Source organism: Macrobrachium nipponense, chromosome 35, assembly GCF_015104395.2.
Source record: "Macrobrachium nipponense isolate FS-2020 chromosome 35, ASM1510439v2, whole genome shotgun sequence".
In the NCBI taxonomy this organism is placed as follows: domain Eukaryota; kingdom Metazoa; phylum Arthropoda; class Malacostraca; order Decapoda; family Palaemonidae; genus Macrobrachium; species Macrobrachium nipponense.
In genome coordinates this window covers 66322238-66345699 of record NC_061096.1, presented here as the reverse complement: position 1 = coordinate 66345699, position 23462 = coordinate 66322238, and the positions used below count along the sequence as shown (strand labels likewise).

General features: G+C 36.3%; 1 long non-coding RNA gene across 3 annotated transcripts; it reads right to left on the bottom strand.

The window, feature by feature from the left end:
- Window positions 1-822: 822 nt before the first annotated feature.
- Window positions 823-20969, bottom strand: LOC135208277 (uncharacterized). 3 transcript variants are annotated; one of them, XR_010313153.1, is made up of 3 exons: window positions 20777-20969; window positions 1472-1560; window positions 823-1259 (listed from the first exon to the last, which is right to left on the bottom strand). It is a non-coding gene; the product is annotated as an uncharacterized LOC135208277 (long non-coding RNA). The 3 variants fall into 3 exon arrangements; XR_010313154.1 differs by lacking the exon at window positions 20777-20969 and adding an exon at window positions 5689-5921; XR_010313152.1 differs by lacking the exon at window positions 20777-20969 and adding an exon at window positions 7609-7678 and having other exon boundaries at window positions 824-1259.
- Window positions 20970-23462: the final 2493 nt, after the last annotated feature.

Genomic DNA, 23462 nt, shown 5'->3' with positions numbered 1-23462 from the left:
TTGCTAGTTCTCGTTGAAAAGTGTTCTTGATGAACTGCAATACTTCCTTGTCATAGAACTTAAAGATATCTCAATGTTCTCGTATCTCTGTAGTTCCTGGGCATCTTAAGGGATAGTCTGGTGGTGCCTTGTGCTAGAAAAACTTAATTTTCTGTTATTTCAATGCAACCTGATTCCCCTAATCCTCATTCCCCTGTGCTACTGTATATGCACAAACCCAAATGCAGGCATTTCAAGGCGATAATATGAAAATTTCTTTCATTTAGCTTTAGAGATTCTATACTCTTGGACCTCCTTTTAATTTCTGTCCTTGGCGCATGATCAACTTCAAATTGTAGCCAGTAACTTTTTGTTAAGTTTTCAGTCGCTGTTGCTTTTGAATGGTGGCTGGTGTTGTTGGGGTTTTTGTGTTACTGGTGGTCCTGGGTTGTGTGAGATAAGGTTGTGCTGTGGTAGGGGGGTGGAGAGTTCCTTTCATCTTCCAGATCCTTAGCAGTCTCTCCATGCAACCTTTGTACCATTGCATGGTGTCCTTTGTAGCAGTTGGGGCATCTGGGTGTAGTTGCTTCTTTCCTTTTATGTCTATCAATGCAGAACCTTGTTGGGTGCTTCCCACTGCATACGCCACATACGGGTTTGTCTGTGCATTCCTGTTAGTGGTGGCCAAATCTCTGGCATTTGAAGCATCTTAGGGGTTCGGGCGTGAATTCTTCTGTGTGGTACTTGCCCCATGTCGGGATGTCTACGACAGGGGGCCTTTTACCATGGAAGGTGACTAAGACCTTCTTTGTGGTTCCTTTGCTTTGTTTAAGCATCTCTTCGGGGGAGGGAGGGGGGGGGGGGGGGGGAATCGTTGGTTGTTCATTTGTCTGTGAGGAGTTGTCTTCTGTAGTGTTTTCTTGGGGAGAGTAAATTTGCGGTCTGTGTTTGAGTGTCGGAGGTGGAGGAGATGGTGCAGATCTGGTCCGTCTTCTGGTCATTGGTGTTATCGGGGCTGATAGTTTGGTATAGATGTCGGGCCGAGTTTGTGATATGATGGTGGGAGATGATGGTTGGAGTAAATATGGCTCAGGCCTGCACATTAATTCCCTTGTTATCAGCTTACTAGCAGAACAGTCTTTCCATCTTGTATGGTTGTATTGCAAAGGGATGCATCGATGCCTTCATCGGTGTTAACCTGTACAGGGGTTTGACTTACAAGTCGTGAGATCCATACTAAGGGGTTCTCCTCATCCTTGGGGAAGAGGGGGGCTGAAACACTGAAAAATAAAATTACAAATGACTTCTCCTTCATCCATGAAAGCTTGGAGGAGAATTTTTGCTCCAGTTCAGGATTCATTATCATGACTAGTGAACGAAAATGAATAATATTAGCTTTTATTATCCTTATATTGTCAATCTTACTAGACATAAACTATATGCTTATAGGCCTTTCATTAGGTATAAAAAGATTGATGAACTGATTCCTTACCATTCAGGGAGGATAAATGTTCAAATTATGTTACTGTCTTGAAGAATCTGCTCTTCAGTCTCCTCTGCCATGGATTCATTCCCAGTGACCTAAAAAAAACCAGAAATTATTATTAGTGTTGGTTGATTTTTAACAGATGAACTAGGCCTAGAATACAACCACATACAATCATTCTACAAGTCTATGGAGTGAACTGATAGACTCAGCCTATATATCCTTTCAGGATGATCCTACAACACCATTGAGGCTAACATTGCAGTAGCTTGTTCATATAGAACTCCAGTATCTTCCAGTATACACCGAGCTGTGGTAGTGTTGGTTTGTTTTAGTTACGCACTGGATTGTGCAGAAGAAAAAAAAGATTCTAGAATTTATTCTTAAAAGTTTAATATTGATTTGATTACTATTGATACAATTTTAAACTTAACAAGAACATACAGTTCAATAAAAAAGTTAAGTATGTTTTAATCCTTTTTATAGGTGTGAAACTTCTCCCCCTACCTTTGTATGGATGGTTCTTGCCCTTCTATGGATTAAAAAACGAAAAAATGCCCCTTTGCCGAAGAAAGATGAACTTCTCAATTACATTACCTTTTGAATCTTTAAAGAGACTGATTTGAAGCATTGCCTAGTGAGCAAGCATAGAAAAAGGAATCATATCAATATATATAATAAAGACAGTTTAACCCTCTTACGCCGAAACCCTAAAAATCAAAACCTCTCCCGTATGCCGGCGCCGGTTTGGAGTGAGCGTGGAAGCGGAAAAAATAATTTTTTCAAAAAATCACAGCGCGCTGAGTTTTGAAGATTAAGAGTTCATTTTTGGCTCATAGTTTTGTCATTGCCTGAAGTTTAGTATGCAATCATCAGAAATGAAAAATAATATCATTATCATATGTAAATAATGCGATATATGGTAGCGAAAAAAAAAATTTTTCATAGATAATTGTATTCAAATCACGCTGTGCAAAAAACGGTCAAAGCTAACGAGTTACTTTTTTTTCGTTGTATCGCACACTAAATTGAAATAATTTTGATATATAATACATAGTAAAACAATAAAAGCAACACCGGAAAATATTATCACAAAATGATGTACGAATTCGTAACGCGCGGACGTAAAAAAATGTTATTTCAAAAATCACCCGTAATTCTAAATATGTTCTAGAGACTTCCAATTTGTTTTTCAAAATTAAGACAAATGATTGAATATTACGATACTGTAAGAGTTTTAGATTAGAATTGCAGATTTCGACCATTTCGGACGAGTTAAATTTGACCGAATGTAGAAATTTTTATATATATATTTTTTTATATGCACATATTTCGGAGATGGAAAAAGCTACAACCTTCAATTATTTTTTATTGTATTTTTCATGAATTTTCGCACATTTTGATATATGAAACTCTATAAAAAGGCTAATATGAAAAGGAGCAAATATTAGGATAATGCGATGTACGTATTTCGGAGACTTGCGGCCGCGAATTGGCGCGCGGAGTCAAGGTAAATATTTTTCAAAAATTCACCATAAATCCCAATATTGTTCTAGAGACTTCAAATTTGTTTCAAAATTAAGAAAAATGACGGAATATTACTAGGCCATAAGAGTTTTAGCTTACAATTGCGTTTTTCAACTATTTCGGTAGAGTCAAATTTGACCGAACGTGGTTTTTTTTTTTTTTTATTTATCGTGATTTATATGCAAATATTTCGAAAAAAGAGAAAAGCTACAACCTTCAATCATTTTTAGTTGTATTCTACATGAACTTGCGCACATTTTCATATATAAAACTTTATGTAACAGCTAATTTTAAATGGTGCAAACATTTTGACAATCGCACAAAAAAAATTCTGATTTTTTCGGAAGAGTTACCGCGCGGACGTAAGGAAAATGTTTTTTTTTTTTTTCATAAATTCACCATAAATCGAAATATTGTGTTAGAGACTTCCAAGTCGTTGCAAAATGAAGGTAAATGATTGAATATTACTAGAATATAAGAGTTTTAGCTTACAATTGCGTTTTTCGACCATTTCGGTAGTCAAATTTGACCGAAAGTTGAAATTTTTGCACTTAACGTTATTTATATGAAAATATTTCGAAACTGATAAAAGCTACATCCATGGGTTGTTTTTTGTTGTATTGTGCATGAAATTGCGCACATTTCCATATATAAAACTTTATGTAACGGCTAATTTAAAAGGGTGCAAACATTAGGACAATCGCACGAAAAAATTTATCGGAAGAGTTATAGCACGAACGTAAGGAAAAAGTTTTTTCATACATTCACCATAAATCTAAATATTGTGCTAGAGACGTCCAATTTGTTCCAAAATGAAGGCAAATGATTGAATATTACTATAATATAAGAATTTTAGCTTACAATTGCGTTTCTCGACCATTTCGATAGAGTCAAAGTTGACCGAAGGTTGAAATATTTGCACTTATTGTTATTTATATGAAAATATTTCAAAACTGATAAAAGCTACAATCATGAGTATTTTTTTGTTGTATTTGACATGATATTGCGCACATTTTCATATAATATACTTCATGTAAAGGATAATTTAAAATGGTGCAAAAATTATGTCAAAGTGACGAAATAATTTTTGAGATGTGTCACTAATACTTTTTAGTGCGATATAGAAATTCGCGCTTGCGCGCCTGCGTAGTGATTGTAAACAAAACAACGCCTTGATCCGTGAACTCCCAGCATCCCCCAAGGCGCGTGATTCAAAATTTTTCGGCTGGTAGGCCTATAAGTATTTTTCCGCAAATTTTTAAAAAAACTTTTTTGAGCAGACGTATGATACGTCCAATCGGCATACGGGAGACATTTTGACTCTACGTTTAATACGTCCAATCGGCGTAAGAGGGTTAATATGGATATTTTCCATTTTGAGAAGGCTACATTAATAATTGTGGCAAGTACTGAAGTCCTTGGTGTTAAAGGGCAAGATGCTGAGTTTCAGTGTACAGATTTTTTCGTTTGAGTGAAGTTCTGGGCAAGTGGTATTGCTGTTAACTAAAATATGATTTTTTTTGTTACGGTTGACTATATTTATTATTGCTGTTAACACTCTCGTCTATGTTGGATTAAAGTGCCTAATGCTATCAAGGAAAAAATATACACTGATTTTGTAGATTAAGTAGTGGTAGAAAATTGAAGTGTGCTCGAGCGTGTCTGTGTTGTGGAACTAGTAGATTTTCCTTGGAAAATGCCTTATTCTCCAAGAAAATAAGTCTCATTGTACCTATTTCTTGAACAGATATTTGTATTTATTCATTGCTCTGGGTTTGGTGACCTTGTATTATAAATGGACTAAAATCCCATTGTTTGGTAGCTGTAGTAGTTATAGAATAAATTGGCATTGAGGAAAATTTGTAAGAATAGCTTTACATATTTCTTCTTGAAACCATCAGCCTGTTATATGTGACTAGTGCTTTTACTTGTTAATCTAGCCACAACAGTCACACCATACAGTAGCATTTACAAATTCAAAATGCTACTATTTCCCTAGTACAATAGACAGAATATAGGGCCTTTTTTAAAGCCGGTATCAACAAGATGACGGCTGTATATGCAATGAAATACTTGTATTGCCGAGAACTTGTTATAACAGCATTAGTATAAAGTTACCTGTCCAGAATATTTTACCTCTAGTTGCTAATCAAACTCGAATCACCCTATTGTCTATGAGATAACCGAATGTACTACAGACTAACGTTTGAAATATTAATCTAAGGCTGCAGTTTGACCTTAATTGCGTATGTTATATCATTTGACACTTCTGAAAGGTAAACCTGACTCCAGTAAAACTGGTCTAAAACTTACCAAGACATTTCAATCTTTGATTCCATACTTGCGTATATGAACTATGCATAAAACTAGAACTATCAGTGTTTAGGACAAATATATACCTCTAGATGCTTTATCAATAATTATATTTTCACTTGTATTGTCCTTGTAATTATCAATAAATTAATAGCTTTTGAACAAAAAAATAACTTAAGAAAAAAAGATAATTTTCCTGATATACTATCTGGATGCTTACCGACTGTTAAAGGTAGCTTTATCTTTGTGCCGTTTGTTGCAATCGGCATTTTAAGAAAAAAAAATCAAAACGGGAATGGCTAACTCGTTACGACTGTCCAAGTATCCGTTTCCCACCAGATGGTACTGGAACGTTTACTACTTTTATTTGGAATGAATCTTACCTACTGGTAAAGTTAGCCGACTACCACATTGAATGAGGATGGTGGGTTAGTGCAGCCAGAGGTACAGAGTTCAGCCAAGCAGACTAAAAGCTTTTTAATAGATGTTGTAACCACTACAGGGTACAGTAAGGTCCTCGTAGCGAAACTTATCAGAGGATTCTTCCAGGGAAATAGGACCATCTTGTAGAGTACTGGTGACTCCTGGGCCTGAGTTGAAAGCCCATAACCGACAGTCTAAAACGAAGGATAATTTAATAATTAGTTTCATATATGAAGGTGTATTCCTATAGTACACTGTATACCTTCATGCTCCCAAAATTCAATAGTGGGATTTCAAACTACTAACAAGATAGAGAGCCATGGTTACTATCATTTTGGTTCAGGAGTGTGTCTGTGCCACAATGATAGGGCTTAGGGCGTACCATGTGCTAAAATTGAACATTTGCGAAAAATGCAGCAAAAATAGTTGTAACTCCCTTGAACAGCAAGACAACCTTCCCTAGCAGGTGGTTTTAAATGAAATAGACATGTTTATAAGACAGAGGCCATGAGGATTAGTATCTCCAAGAAGGTAAAGTATTTAGGGATCTGTGTGTGCATAGACTTGAACCATTTTGGACACAGGAGTGTTTGGCCTACTCTCACCACAGATAAAATCTCCCCTTCTCCTCTTACAGGTTCATGTATGTCCAGGTAAGCCCTTGAGGGTTCAAACTGGGCATAAGAACTGACAGAATATAACATTGCAGCCAAGAAGCTATAACTGAACTTCAAAATTATCGTTGCTATGCCAAAATTATTGTAAAAACAATATTTTGGAATCCATGTGAAAAATGATTACATATTTTACCACTATACTAGCCAAGCGTGTTTTGATTTTGTTTTTTAATGCCAAGCACACCAAAGATACAAAAAGTTAGCTTTTAAAAAAGTGGGTAAGATTCTTCCAAATCATCATTAACTTCCACCTTGTTCCCGGTTGTTCATTTTTGTTTTTAAGGGGAGCACTGACTCCGTAACGCCCCATTATAAAGTAAGTCCTTGTAACTTCTATGATTGAAGGGATTTGCTTGAAATTTATATCACTTATTCTTCAACTAATAATGAAATTTTTCAAAGAGAATTTTTTAGAAAATAAAGTTCTAAGTTCATTTTTTTTTTTGCATTTGAAAAAATTATGGGGTCACTTTTACTATTAAAAAAAAAAAAAAAAAAAAAAAAAAAAAGTTTCACTATAAAATCACTTTGGCTCTTTGAAAATCAAGATAAATAGTTACACTTCACCCTGTAAAAGTTTTATTGAATTTAGTTCGGTCTTCTTGAAGTTACAAGAACTTTTTTTTGAAAAAAGTAACTTTTGAGTAAATGGCAAACGAAAGAAATTCACGCCTATTTTGTAATAACTACAAAACTATTCCAGGTAGAAGGTTGATTTTTGCACTAAAACTATTCTGTCATATAAGACATAAGCTCTGAAATTTACAATATGATCCAGTGAATAGATATGTGATTTCTTGATTACTAAATTTTACCTAAAATTTGCATTCATATTTTTATGTAACGTTTGCAAATAAGTTTTAAATTCTGACAGTTAGAGGACTGAAATTTACAATGTAATCAAGTGAATAGAAAAGTGATTTCTTGATTAATATATCTTACCTCAAATTCACATATATATTTTTATGTAACATTTGCAAATGAATGAGAAACTTTGATAGTTAGAAGGCTGATTTTGTACTAAAACTATTTTGTCATATGATAAATATTCCCTGAAATTCATAACAATCAAAAGAATAAGAATGTGGTTTCTAGAATTCTATATTTTATCCTGTTATTAATGATAAAAGGGTATAATAAATGGCATGATGATGATGCAATATCATTTATAGTAGAATAAACTAGAATTTGAAAAAAGCTCACAAGATAGAAGATGGAGAAGGCTTACACAGAACAGCGACCCCAAAGAGACAGGTAAAGGCTGAAGACCTTAGAAAAAGAAAAGGAGTTTACAATTATAAATGTTATATAAAAATCTTACATATATGTATATACATAGGAATTTTATTATTACATATTCATGACTCAATTCAATGGCATATACAGACCTGAAAATGGTAAGGTCCTTACAATATTCCTGTCACCAAACATCATACCTGTTACCAAATCATGAAGGATTTTTATTGCAAAAGTTTATATAACAAATATAATTCAGTGATAATAGTGTTGAAAATTATTTACTCTCTCTCTCTCTCATATGTATAAATATGTATATAAATATGCATATATATATCTTCATCTCTGTAGTAAATTATTCTGTGATCCATAGTCTGGTCAATACTGAACCTAATATCCAAAGTTCTGATAGTTATAATTTTTACTGCTAAATTACACGTAATTATATCAGTGTTCCATAATGTTTATTCTTATTCTACCAAAATTAGTTTTATTCATAACCTATAACAATTTATATTATCAATATAAAGTTTTCTTCGTAACCTATAACAATATAGGGTATCCTATCAATATCAAGTTTTATTCATAACCTGTATATCAGTATATATTATCATTCATAACCTATATACACTATCATTGTAGGTACATGTTTCCTGTTCAGATATTGGAAGGGCAAATTCTAAACAAATAAACAGAGAGGGTAAAGTAAACAAATGCTGAACAGCTATGATAAAAGAAGATACACCTAACCCTATACAAATCATAAGTCGGACAACAACTCTCTGTAGTAAAATGAAGTTTCCTGTTCTTATATAATCATTATGATTACTATGAAAAAAATAGTTATCATGAAAGAAAACAAATCGGGTAGTTTACATATCCGGACAGAGCCTACAGCTCCTAAACTATGATCCCAAATAAAAAATTAATAGAATAAAAGTTGTCCAGCATTCCAAAATAACTGATATTTCCCATGAAACGTAACTTTTTCTAAGTACCCAGGTAATGTGAACAGTGACATGGAAGTCAGAGCTCCAGTAGTTCTTGAGATGGCCGCAGTGAGGCGCTGTACGTCTCTACCCCATCGCAGGAATTTTAAATCAAACCAATCCTGTACCAGGTTGACCCACGGCATTCCCAAAGGACTTGAATTAATTTACTACCAACTAATAAAAACACATCTGATGAATATGATTCATACACCCATACCTTCTCTCGCAGAATTCACTCTTTCCGTAGTTCACCACCATCATGGACAGAACACACGAAATATTGTTCCCGAAAAGTGTATCTGCGAAAAGTGTATCTGCAGACGAGTTAGATAACTATACTCATTTGTATATTAGCATTGTGATAAAAGTTTCTACGCAACACCGACAAAAATTATGAAGTGGCTTTATAGAGAAGGTTTACTTGAGGATTATTCAGGTTATGTACAATGTGCAACACCGGAAACAGACAGTTCATGAATGATGGGACCAGCAAGGCCACAGGCCAGCCCATATAAATGTGGCCCTGTACAAATAGCAAGAGTTCTGATAAGAAGAAAATTGGTTGTCCTGGTCATATTGTCGAGATTGACGAATCTAAATTTAGGAAATGGAAGTACAACCTTGGCCGTAAGGTGGACGGATCTTGGGTGTTCAGTGGCATTGACCAACAGACACGCGAGACCTTTTTCAAGGTGGTTCCTGACTGTTCTGCCGAAACTCTGCTCCCAGTGTGGCTTGATAACATGCTTCCAGATACCACAGTCGTATATGATTGCTGGAAGGCGTACAACAAGTCCGGGATCATTATTTCCTGCATAATGTTGTGAACCAGTGTTAACTTTGTTAGCCCTTACAGCCTGAATGTACACGAACACTATAGAATTGCAGTGGTGTGTTCTTAAACTGAGCACGCTACCAAAACACTATGCTGAAAGAACTTTATGAAAGCTATTTTTCTATGTACTGTATCCAGAGGCGGTATCTACAAGATGTTCTGTGTCCATTTCAGGCATTTCTGAATTTAATAAAGTGTGTATCCGCTCAAAAGCCACCCAACATCACCTATCTCAAGATTTAATTTCCCAGTCCAAAACAATAAGACCAGGACCTTCTATCAGCAAGGAGCGTCATCCCCCGCCCGTTTCGAAAAGGCCGAGACTGACAGCTTCATGGTAGTCAGACAGCAGCGACTTTGAATAAGGTAAGTTGTATATTAATTTCTGTTAGCCTAAATTAGTGTTTCGGTTAATTCAAAGCCAGTACCGAAGCACGTTTGAACAAATCTCTCGGCCCGACAGTAGGTACATTGGTACATGCATGGTGCCGCCATTTGTATGTAAAGTGGTAGGTCAGTCTGTGGTAAAGAGTAGAGTTTAATGTTACAGTTATGTTGTGAATTATAGCCTAGGCTAGCAGTGTCCTTTTGTATGTAAAGTGCCCAATTCTCTGTGACCCCTGAGGCTAGCAAGCGCAGCAAAACAATACCTCTTGCCAGAACAAACGGGCTTGCCAAGAATATTAAAAGATGCGGATAAGGCGCGAAGCACCGTTCTGCTACGTTCTTACTGACAGCAAACAAACATTCACCATTAACATGTAATTTATCAGTAATGTCGGTTAGTGGTAGCCTAGGCTAGTCTGTCGTTTTACATGTGGATTAGTGATTCAAATTTGTATGCAAAGTAACAGGTCAAACATTTTTGTAAGGTAAACAACCGCAGATGATCCATCATCATAGCGCTGGCCAGGCCTTATTCACTATTCAATTGGTGAAACAAGAATACAATTAGTACAACTTTAAGCATACCATTCAAAAGATTGAATTTCATCAACATAATGTCACATATGAAAGCCCATACAAACTAAAATAAGCATGTGAGCTCTTAGTAAAATATGTTTTCAAGGCAGTTTTGAAATCCAATATGGCGGCAATAGTGTGGCTGGCCTTTCTAACCACAGACAATCTACCATCTTTCCCAGCCTTCCCAGCACTCATTTGAACAATGCTAGCATATATATTTAACATTTATTGATCTTACTCAAGATTGCAGTTGTAATCAGCACAATAAAAAATTTTATTCCTTATATTAGAGAAAGTTTGAAACTTTTTATTCCCAGGGTCATGGTTTGAACTGAATTAATTTTTACCTTGTAATCGGTGGTTTTATCCTTACTGCCATCACAACAAACTCCAGTGCTTATTTGATTTTAATTATACATATTTTCGTCTTAATCCACTCCAAATTGCACTTGAACCACGTTGCTGTTCCGGGTTCCTAAGCACTCACTCCACAGACAGTTACGAGCAGCAGACTACTACACTGTTTATAAGGTGCAAAGCTTTATTCCCTTAATTCTTTACTTCACTCATTATTTAGTTTAACTTTACTTTGTTACTTCAAAATGTTTATTTAATTCATGTCTATTATCCCTTTTTTGCAACCAAATTAACCCCAAAAAATTACATATATTTCTGTAATACGAGCAGACGACAGCAAAAAGACTCATCGTTGCCAATCTTGTGGAGCTTCACACATACGCTGATGCATTTACAAACTGTTTCCATGAATTCTAGTTGTCATAGTAATGCACTAATGATAAAATTGCTGTAATATGTATTTATACTACAAATAGATAGGCTAATTTCACTAATTTCGGTTTTGTGTAAGTCTTATATCCAGTTTGGGCGGTAAACACATATCAACTGACAACACTGATAAACAATTGAAGAGTGCAAAATGCCGCAAAGAATGCCGTAGTTCCCTTAGATAAGTACTGGTTAGAGGTCGGATTTACGATTTTTGTGATGAAAGTGCCCCAGTAAGTGTCTATGGGTACAAGTGGTGTGTGGATTTAACGTGGGAAATGGGAGGTTTGTTGACACAAGCGACTCTGCAAACATCGAGATGGTGTCAATCTTCTAAACTTTTTTAATCGTAAGTAAAAATTTTGAAAGGGTTTTGGGGTAGTGTGCACTGTGTTGGCCACACTTTTCATTACCCTCCATTTGTACATGGCCTTAATTTCTAACTTTGGAGAAAATACTTAGGATAAAACACTGCGTGGACTGGCCAACTCACAGACTATCACGGCTGGCCACCCTCCGAAAAAGTACTTTTAACGGAGCTAAAGACCTCTACTCTCCTTTCGAAGTAAGTATTTTCTCCAAAGTTAGAAATTAAGGACATATTTTAAGATTTAAACAGAGGGTAATGAAAAGGGTGGCCAACGCAGACCCACAATACCTAAACTTTCAAAATTTTTACTTATGATTTAAAAACTTTAGAAGATTGACGCCATCTCAATGTTTGTGGAGTCGCTTGTGTCAACAAACTTCCCATTTCCTGTGCTAAATCCGCACACCACTTGTAGCCATAGACGCTGGGGCACTTTCATCACAACAATCTTAAAACAGTCCCTTGCCACGATGTTTTTAAGGAAACTACGGTTTAGGTAGAAGACGACGATGAAGCGTGCACTTGATAATTATTTAAATAAATAGTAAAACATCAATATTTTACATATTTATGGTGCTTAATTTGAAAATATTAGTTATTGAAAAAGTAACTATTCTGACTCAAATTTAAGTAATTATTTTTCGGAATTAGAACGTTCTTTTAAGTCCTGTATTATGAAGTCACGACATCTTTACTTTCGTACCTATTGTAAATGAATTGCTATACTCAATTTTCTTGCAGAACAGTTTACCAGTTATTCATGACGGATTTTGTTATCAGCTATTCATGTAATAGTTATGATCGTAATGCGGCATATATTCTCTGTTTATTATTTTACTTTTTGGATATATGAAGAGGTTTTACTGCCGTAGTGTGACTCAATCGTTTTCGGTCCCTGGGCCTCTGTCTGTTTTTGCACCGTAAGAAATTAATGGGGGCGAATTTGCAAAGACCAGTTAGTCGGTAAAAGAGGAAAGTTAGCATTGAGGGGCATATGTTTGATTGAGAAAAATACAAATTTATACAATATCTAGCTTGTGAAAAATACTTATTACAAAAAAACTTGATTGACAATAAGCAGCATACCAAATATGGGTTTCAGAGACAATGCAAGCAAGTTTTTTGGCAATATTTCTGTAACGAACACTTATCAGAACGAGATTTTCTATAGTGTATAATTTAATCATGCATTTTATTTCACATGGAATTCACTGTTGTCAATTGGTATGTGTTCACCCTCCAAACTGGGTATAAGACTTACACAAAACGTGGACATTGGTGAAATTAGCCTATATATACATAAATATTAAAGCAATTTTATCATTATTGCATTACTTTGACAACTAGAATTCATGGAAACAGTTTATAATAATGCATCGGCATATGTGTGAAGCTCCACTAATGTGGCAATGATGATTTTGCCATGCTTAGCATGTAAACATTAAAGGTTACATTTATTTCTTGCATACAATTAAAAAAAAAAAAATACTAATATAGACTTAAATCAATGAAAAGTGCTAGGAAAAAAAAAATTATAATCCACTATTCCTTTGTCTGCTCCGCGATGGTTGTCTGTGGCCAGATGTACGACAAGGTTAGAAACATTGGATTGTATCTACTTTAGAATATCTGTAATTTTTCGGGGTAATTTGGTTGCAAAAAAAAGGGGTAAATAGACATGAATTAAATTAAAATTTTTGAAGTAACCAAGCCAAGTTAAACTAAATAATGAGTAAAGTAAATTAAGGGAATAAAGCTTTGCACCTCAAACAGTGTAGTCGTCTGCTGCTCGTAACTCTGTTTGTGGAGCGAGCGCTTAGGCACCCGGAACAGCAACGTGGTTCAAGTGCAATTTGTTGTGGATTAAGACCAATAATGTGTATAATAACAATAAAATAAGCACTGTGGAGTTTCAGTTGTGATGGCAGTAAGGATAAAACCACCTATTACAAGGTAAAAATGAATCCAGTTCAACCCATGATCCCGGGAATAAAAAGTTTCATACTTTCACTAATATAGGCAACAAAATGTTTTATTGTGCCGATTACAAATGCCATCTTGAGTAAGGTCAATAAACGTTACATATATAGGCTAACATTAATCAAATGAGTGCTGGGAAGGCTGGGAAAGGTGGTGGATTGTCCGTGGTTAGACCGGCCATCCTCACGATAGCCGCCATATTGGATTTCAAAACTGCCTTTAAAACATATTTTATGAAGAGCGTCGCATGGTTATTTTAGTTCGTATGGGGCTTTCATATATCACACTAGGGTAAAACATCACGGACGACCAACCCTCATCACGCTGGACGGGTCTTATTCACTATATTTAATTGGTGAAACAAGGATACAATTACAACTCTAAGCATACCATTCAAAAGATTGAAGTTTCGTCAACATAATGTGATATATGAAAGCCCAATACAAACTAAAATAAGCATGCGACGCTCTTCGTAAAATATGTTTTCAAGGTAGTTTTGAAATCCAATATGGCGGCTACCGTGTGGATGGACGGGTCTGTTCACGGATGGACACCATCTTTCCCCGCCTTCCCAGCACTCATTTGAACAATGTTAGCATATATATGTAACTTTTATTGATCTTACTCAAGATTGCAGTTGTAATCAGCACAATAAAACAACATTTTGTTGCCTATATTAGTGAAAGTATGAAACTTGTTATTCCCGGGGTCATGGTTTGAACTGAATTCATTTTTACCTTACTGCCATCACAACTGAAACTCCACAGTGCTTATTTGATTGTTATTATAGATATTTTAGTCTCAATTCACTCCACATTGCACTTTAAACAAGTTTCTGTTCCTGGTTCCTAAGCGCGCGCACCACTAAAACAGTTACGAACAGCAGACGACGACACTGCAAAGTTTTATTCCCTAAATTGTTTACTTTACTCTTTATTTAGTTCAACTTTACTTTGTTATTTAAAAATGTTAATTTAATTAATGTCTATTATCCCTTTTTTGGAACCATTTCCATTCCCCAAAAATTACAGATATTCTAAAGTAGATACAATCCAATGTTTCTAACCTTGTCGTACATCTGGCTGCTGAAAACCATAGAGGAACAGACTGCGGATAAGTGGATTATGTTTTTTTTTTTTTTGCTAGCACTTTTCATTGATTTAAGTCTATATTAGTATTTTGATTTTCTATAATAACTGTATGCCAGAAATAAATGTAACCGTTAATGTTTGCATGCTAAGAATGGCAAAATCATCATTGCCACATTAGTGGAGCTTCACACATATATTGATGCATTATTATAAACAGTTTCCATGAATGCTAGTTGTCATAGCACTGCAATAATGATAAAATTGCTTTAATATTTATGTATATATACTTCCAATACATAGCCTAATTCCACCAATTTCCACGTTTTTGTGCAAGTCTTATACCCAGTTTGGAGGGTGAACACACCAATTGGCAACAGAGAGAGAGAGAGAGAGAGAGAGAGAAGAAAGGAAGGTGAAGGAAGGAAGGACAGGGGTGGCAGTGGTGGTGGGGGGAGAGGGTAGGTGGAGCTTTTTACACATGTTCGTATCCATTTCTGAATAATGGAGTTTTTGTCTCTTGGTACAAGGACAAGTGTCTTTATTCTTTACGATTAGTGATTCACGATACCCTTATAAATTACGGGACTGGGTGTAATGCACTATAGCAAAATCTCGTTCCGATAAGAGTGTTCGTTACAGAAATATTGCCAAAACTTGCTTGCACTGTCTCTGAAACCCATAGTAGGTATGCTGCTTAGTTTTTTGTAATAAAGTATTTTTTACAAGCTAGCTATTGTATAAATTTGTATTTTTCGCAATCAAAACATATGCCCCTCAATGCTAACTTTCCTCTTTTAAAAACTTTCTGGTCATTGCAAATTCGGCCCCATGATTCCTTATGGTGCGAAAACAGACAAGAGGCCCATGGACTGAAAATGATTGCGTCACACTACGGCGATAATCCGGCAGTAAAACATCTTCATATATCCAAAAAGTAAATAATAAAGATATAGGGTAAAAAACTGCATGGTACAGGGGTGGACCATGTACGATCAATGTGTACAACCCTAAGAAAAGTACATTAGGGGGAAACATCACAACAGGCCAACCCTCATCACGGTAGACGGGTCTTATTCACTCTAATATTTAATTGGTGAAACATGAATACAATTGCAACTCTAAGCATACATTTAAAAGACTGAAGTTTCGTCAACATATTGGATATATGAAAGCCCCATACGAACTAAAATAAGCATGTGAGCTCTTCGTATATGTTTTCAAGGCAGTTTTTAAATCCAATATGGCGGCTACGTTTTTCATGGACGGTTCTCATCAGTGACGGCCACCATCTTTCCCCAGCCTTCCAGCACTCATTTGAACATGTTAGCGTATGTATGTAACGTTTATTGATCTTACTCAAGATTGCAGTTGTAATCAGCACAATAAAACAACTTTGTTGCCTATATTAGTGAAAGTATGAAACTTGTTATTCCCGGGGTTATGGTTGGAACTGAATTCATTCTTACCTTGTAATCGGCGGTTTTTATCCTTACTGCCATCACAACTGAAACTCCACAGTGCTTATTTGATTGTTATTATACACATTTTGGTCTCAGTTCACTCCACATTGCACTTTAAACCCGTTGCTGTTCCTGGTTTCTAAGAGCGCGCGCCTAAACACAATTACAAACAGCAGACGACGACGACAGACGACCGAAACTGCAAAGTTTTATTCCCTAAACGTTTACTTTACTCGTTATTTAGTTTAAATTTACATTGTTATTTAAAAATTTTGATTTAATTCATGTATATTATCCCTTTTTTGCAACCAAATTACCCCGAAAAATTACAGATATTTCTAACGTAGATAAAATCAAATGTTTCTAACGTTTGCGTACATCTGGCTGCCGAACACCATAGAGGAACGAATACGGAAAAAGTGCATAGAGGAACTACTACGTTTTTTTTTTTTTTTTTGCTTTTTTGTTTTTGCTAGCACTTTTCATTGATTTCAGTCTTTATTAGTATTTGAATTTCTTAAATAATCGTATGCCAGAAATAAATGTACCGTTTAATGTTTGCATGCTTTAATGTTTGCATGCTAAGAATGGCAAAATCATCGTTGCCACATTAGTGGAGGCATTCACATACGCCGTTCCATTATCCTGTTAAGCGTCCGCCCCTGATGAGGCTCGCTGCTAAGTACCGTCACGCTTTTTTTTGTGATCAGCGATCATAGCACTGATGATAGTTTTTTCAAAGTTAATATTGATTTTTATGCTTGTTATTCATACTGTAATTAACTGTAGGAAATCTCTTCTCTCTCTCTCTCTCTCTCTCTCTCTCTCTCTCTCTCTCTCTCTCTCTATCTCTCTCTCTCTCTCTCTGAGTCCAGTCACTCTGCAAAGAAAAGTCATCTTCACTCCCGCAATTGGAAGAAAAAGTTTGTATCATCACTGGAGGATTCAGAACTAGAGCTCTCATCATCAATAGGTTATCAATATCACACTCCTCATCTAGTATTTGATGATCTCACCTAAAGAAATATGCCTCCTCTTTGGGACATTCATTGTGAAAGACGCGAAATCCAATTTGTCTCGATAAAACGCCCGAAGCGTATTGAAAGAAAACCAACAGGGACACAGGCAGTTTTCTAGCATAAGCGACCACCAGGAAAGAGTTGCCAGGCTGGAAATAAGTTTCCCATGTGCGAGAGTGTTACCAAATGATGTTCCTACACTTTCTATACGAGTAAACGTATATTACGGGGCTGACGGCTTGACAAGCACAGTTAAAGTCTTGAACGTAATATCCCGTTGAAGGCGCTACCGAAGTAGATCCATGCCATCTTGAACTGTCAGTTCAAGAGGGCATTGGTAGATCGCGGTAAACGTATTATACGTGGGTGACGCTAACAGGTTATAAACTGTTTCCATGAATTCTAGTTGTCATAGTAATGCAATAATGATAAAATTGCTTAATATTTATGTATATATACTCCAATACATAGCTAATTTCACCAATTTCAAACGTTTTGTGTGTAGCTTATACCCAGTTTGGAGGGTCAACACATACCGAATGGCAACAGAGAGAGAGAGAGAGAGAGAGAGAGAGAGAGAGAGAGAGAAAGGAAGGCGGAGGAACGAAGAAGAAAAGGGATGGCGGTGGAGGGGGGGGGGTTGGGGGATGAGGGATAGGTGGAGCTTTATACGCGTGTTCGTATCCATTTCTGCATAATGGAGTTTTGTCTCTTGTACAAGGACAAGTGTCGTTATTCTTTACGATTAGTGATTCACGATACCCTATAAATTACGGCAACTGGGTGTAATGCACTATAGCAAAACTCGTTCTGTTAAGAGTGTTCGTTACAGAAATAGGTATTGCCCAAAAAACCTGCTTGCACGGTCTCTGAAACCCATAGTAGACATGCTGCTTAGTTGTCAATCAAGTTTTTATAACCAAGTATTTTTTGCAAGCTAGCTATTGAATAAATTTGTATTTTTCTCAGTCAAAAACATATGCCCCTCAATGCTAACTTTCCTCTTTTAACGACTTTCTGGTCATTGCAAATTCGGCCATAATTTCTTATGGTGCGAAAACAGACAAGAGGGCCCATGGACCGAAAACGATTGCGTCACACTACGGCGATAATCCAGCAGTAAAACATCTTCATATATCCAAAAAGTAAATAATAAAGATATATATGCGCATTACGATTATAACAATTACATGTATAGCTGATAACAATCTGCATGAATAACTGGTAAACTGTTCTGCAATGACAGTTGAGTATAGCAATATTTACAATAGGTACGAAAGTCAAGATGTCGTGACGTCATAATACAGAACTTGAAAGAACGTTCTAATCAGAAAAATAATTACTTAAATTTGAGTCAGAGTCGAGTTTTTTTTTTTACTTTTTCAATAACGAATATTTTCAAATTAATCATCATAAATATGTAAAATATTGATGTTTTACTACTTATTTAAAAATGAGCCAAGAGCACGCTTCTCGTCATCTTCTACCCCAACAGCTGTTTACGCCTGGCTTGTTGTTGATGAGAAATCGTGTTGTTCGATTGTTGTGATAAAAAGTGCTCCAGCGTCTGTGGGTACAAGGGTAAGTGGTGCGGATTTATCACAGGAAAATGGGTTAGTTTATGACACAAGCTTACTCCGTAAACATCGAGGATGGCGTCAATCTTCTAAATACCTCGAGTGTAAGTAAAACAAAATGTTGAACGCGTTTTGGTGAGATTTGCACTACTTGAGACAGTTTTCAGTACCCTCTGTTTAAATCTTAAAATTTGGCTTAATTCTAACTTTGGAGAAAATACTTACTTCGAAAGGAGAGTAGAGGTCTTTAGCTCCGTTTCTCACCAACAACAAGTCGCGACTGATGCCCATCTCGGGTGTCAGGACGCGTTATAATGTACTTTTTCGGAGGGTGGCTTGCATTGATGGTAGGTGGCCTGCTTGGCCTGCTGTGATGATCTACCCTATAACTCGTCCTGACACTGTAGTAGAGGTCTTTAACTCCGTTTCTCACCAACAACAAGTTGCGTCTGATGCCCATCTCGATGTCAGACGCGTTTATATGTACTGGGGTTGTACACATTGATCGTACATGGTCCACCCCTGTACCATGCTGTTTTTTACCCTATATGTGCAATACAATTATATAACAATTACATGAATAGGTGATAACAATCTGCATGAATAACTGGTAAACTATTCTGCAAGAAAGTTGAGTATAGCAATTATTTACAATAGGTATGAAAGTCAAGATGTCGTGACGTCATAATATAGGACTTATCAAGTTCTAATTCCAAAAAATAATTATTTAAATTTGAGTCAGAATAGTTACTTTTTCAATAACGAATATTTTCAAATTAATCATCATAAATATGTAAAATATTGATGTTTTACTATTTATTTAAAAAATTATCTATGTGCACGCTTCGTCGTAGTCTTCTACCAAAACAGTTGTTTACTTAAAAACGTCCTGGTAAGGGACAGTGTTCCGATTGGTGTGATGAAAGTGCCCCAGCGTCTGTGGGTACAAGTGGTGTGAGGATTTATCACAGGAAATGGGAAGTTTGTTGACACAAGCAACTCCGTAAACATCGAGATGGCGTCAATCTTTTAAGATATTGAAGCGCAAGTAAAAATTTCGAAAGCGTTTTGGTGAGATTTCCACTGCCGTGGACAGCCTTTTCACTACCCTCTGTTTAAATCTTAAAATTTTGCCTTAATTTCTAACTTTGGTGGAGAAAATACTTACTTCGAAAGGAGAGTAGAGGTCTTTAGCTCCGTTTCTCACCAACAAGAAGTCGCGACTGATGCCCATCTCCGGTGTCAGGACGCATTACTATAATGTACTTTTTCGGAGGGTGTCATGCATTGATAGTCGTTGGCTTGCTGCAAGCCATGCAGTGTTTTACCCTATGTTGACGAAACTTCAATCTTATGAATGGTATGCTTAAAGTTGTAGTAATTGTATTCTTGTTTCACTAATTAAATAAAGAGTGAATAAGACCCGGCCAGCGTGATGACGATGGATCGTCCGCGATTTTTTACCCTACTTCGTATGGAGAGTAGAGGTCTTGAGCTCTGCTATCACCACCAACTCATGACTGATGACCATCTCCGGTGTCAGGACGTGTTAAAGTATTTTTTCGGAGGGTGGCTAAAACCGCGGTAGTCGGCGAGTTGGTCAGTCCACTCGGTTGTTTACCCTATGTAGAGTGAGCAGATCAAAAGTTTGTATGCAAAGTAATGGGTTAAACTTTTGCATGTAGAGTAAAGGGTCAACCGTAACAAAACCGTAAATATGTACATTTGTGTGTGTCTACACCGTGAATTGAGTTTCGGACGCCGTAAACTTCCGAGGCCGTTTCCCCCCACCCAAAAAACCGTTTCCCACGGAGTTCCCCTTTACCGTCTGATTTTTTTCATACCTACCTACCTATACTTTCTTTCCACAAGGTCAACTACAAAATTGTTCATAACAATTATAATGTTTCCCATATCAATTCCAAAACTGCAGTATACCTGTAGATAGATAATTTCTGATTTTGTTCCCATGAAAATCGATCGTCCACGGATAGCTAGAACCTATAGGCTACTAGGTACTTAGGAGTTACGACTACGAAGTCGTTCCAACAATTCTTACCAAAAGCAGCCATTGTCCATATCCGGGACAGAGTCGTTCCTATTTCTCCCTCAGACGGATGACATTTCTCTTGATTCTTGGCATTTTGTAAATAGTGCCTAATAATGCTCTAGAAGCGATGAAAATCGGTTATGGAAACGCCACAAATTCGTCACACCGTAAAATTGATTGGTCTGACCAAAACAAACTTAAAATTCGCAAACGTTTATTGGCAAAAGTGACGCTCTTACACAGTACTGTTAACTACGCTTATATAATTGTATTGATCTGAAAATGCATAATAAAAATATGTCAAGACATACAAAATATTATATGTATACATGTTGCCATCGTACGTATGTGATACGACGATGAAGAGTTCAAAATATCAAGATACATAGATAATTATATCAATGATTCCATATTTTTTGTAAAGAACGTAGAAGCCCTAATTGAAGAAAATGGATAATTTTAGTGGGACACTGACGTATATTTCTCAACTTTCTACTATTCAATATTTGCAATCATAATTACATTGAGCGACAGTTTGTAGTTCTATGTCACTCAGAGGGCGATATCACGAGGTGATATCGAGGTCAATAGATACATATTTGCTCTGATATGATATTTTTGAGAGAGAGGGCCAGTTTTTTTATATCGTAGATAATGTGTATTCTAATAGGACAGATGAGTATATTTCTCACTTCCGCCTAAAAGTCACATAAGACATTATGCGACAATTATTCACTATGCCACTCACAGGTCAGTAGAGGCGTTGAACAAATATGTAAAATAACTCAACTAATTTTTTTTTTTGCAATATTACTTCAGGTCATGTTTATTTAGACATTATTAAGTTCAAATCCACCAATAACTAAAAATCGATAATTTCTCGAAAATCGGCTGTCGCTGCCGCAGACCTTAAGTAGAAGTCTGGTCTTTTAAGGCACTGTATACAGCAACCAAGACTATTTTGGTCCATTTTCCATTCAAAATCGCTGTTTACCTCTAGTGAGTATCTTCATACCTGGTATACAAGGATTCCGTGGTCTCATGTGTCATAATACAGTGAGGATTTAAGTTATAGTACCATTAGAGATTTATTTAGGAATTGATTCATCATCCGCCTCTAATATCTTTATACTACTATTGTAAGTGTGATTGGAACTAAAATATTTTCGTTTTTGTTGTGGACACGAGTGCTTGGCAGTGTAGCTGCTATAAGATTCAGGGTCTCTGTAACACTGTTTTTTGGACTTTGCTCCTTGTCAAAGCATCGGATGTAGCTGAAAGTTGACATGTGTATAATTTTACAACCACACACAAATTTTGTCAGCATTTGTCAATAAAACCTAACCCGATAGTTTTGATTTTTATAGAGTAAAAATGAACTAGCCGACGCCATGGCCAATGATTACGAGCCAAGAGTCTGAAAACATTCATTACGTAAGCAAGGTAAACAAACACCTTCTGACTAAATGTTGCCCCGCCCATCCACCAGACAGAAATGCCATCGGCTCAGAAACCCAAAGACTTTATGAATGGCGGAACGATACATAGATGTGGGTGCTAGCGTAGTAATACTACTGTAGCAGTAGTGCCGCAACAGTATAGCAGTAATATACATGAATTAAACGTTTAAACCAACTGCTGGGATCCTTGAGGATCATTTAGCACTTCTTACACCTACTCGAGAAATTAGTTTTTATAGCCAGAAGTTAAATTTTCTAATCCAACAATGCCCATGGTAGCCTTCAGTGTTATCCGGAATTATAACGAGGCGAAAGTGGGTGAGGCCTCATGAAGTCACCATTCTGACGATAATTATTGGTGAAGGTTTAAAGCCAATATACGGTACCGGCTATTTTTTTCAGCAAATAGGTAGATAGCCAATAAATAAAAATTGCTTGACATTGGATATAGCAGTTATCAAATCAAGCTTGTCTACTATGTTTTTGGTAATTACCAACTATTCCCTACATCTTGTCAATCTGATTGTGACCTATAAAGTAGACTGTAATTTCTTTGGAAAACTTATTTTGGGAGTTAGACTAATAATCGAAGTGTTTTGTATTTATTAACATATTTTGTTGTTTGTTGTCATTATTTGACAATTATCAGTGGGGAGGTTCCAGAGTTCAGAAAGGTGTACTGCTTTGCTTGTATTTAAATTTGTATGTCATTGTTGCCAGAGGTTTAGCCTTCGTTACGTACAGCCAATCATCCATCGAGAAAGAGGGAAGAAATGATGTCATAAGTTACGTAACGAGTGCGTTCGAAACCTTTTCTCTGAGTTAAGTTGGCCCGTCTTCAAAAAAAGGTCACTTTTACATTATAAGTACCAAATTTATTCAACCTACGTAGTGCAGAATACTCAAAATTTATGTGTTGAATAATATGTATTCTGAATAAGCGTTATATTTATGAAATGCATAGATAAAAAGTTATTGCGAAAAAACCGTGTTACAGAGGCCCTGAATCTCATAGTAGTCCCTTGTTTTGTGTATCTTTCACTTTGAGTATGGGAGCGCTGCCCGAATCTTTCGTCTGCATTTTGGCAACACTAAAAGACCATGTAAGAATCCCGAATGCTCTCGTGTGAGGACGTCAACCGGTCCACCCTTTCCTTTTGGCTATTTTACCAAATTATTAATAAAAATTATTATCTAGTCCAGGAGTTCTAAAGACTAGGTAAATTAACCAAGTC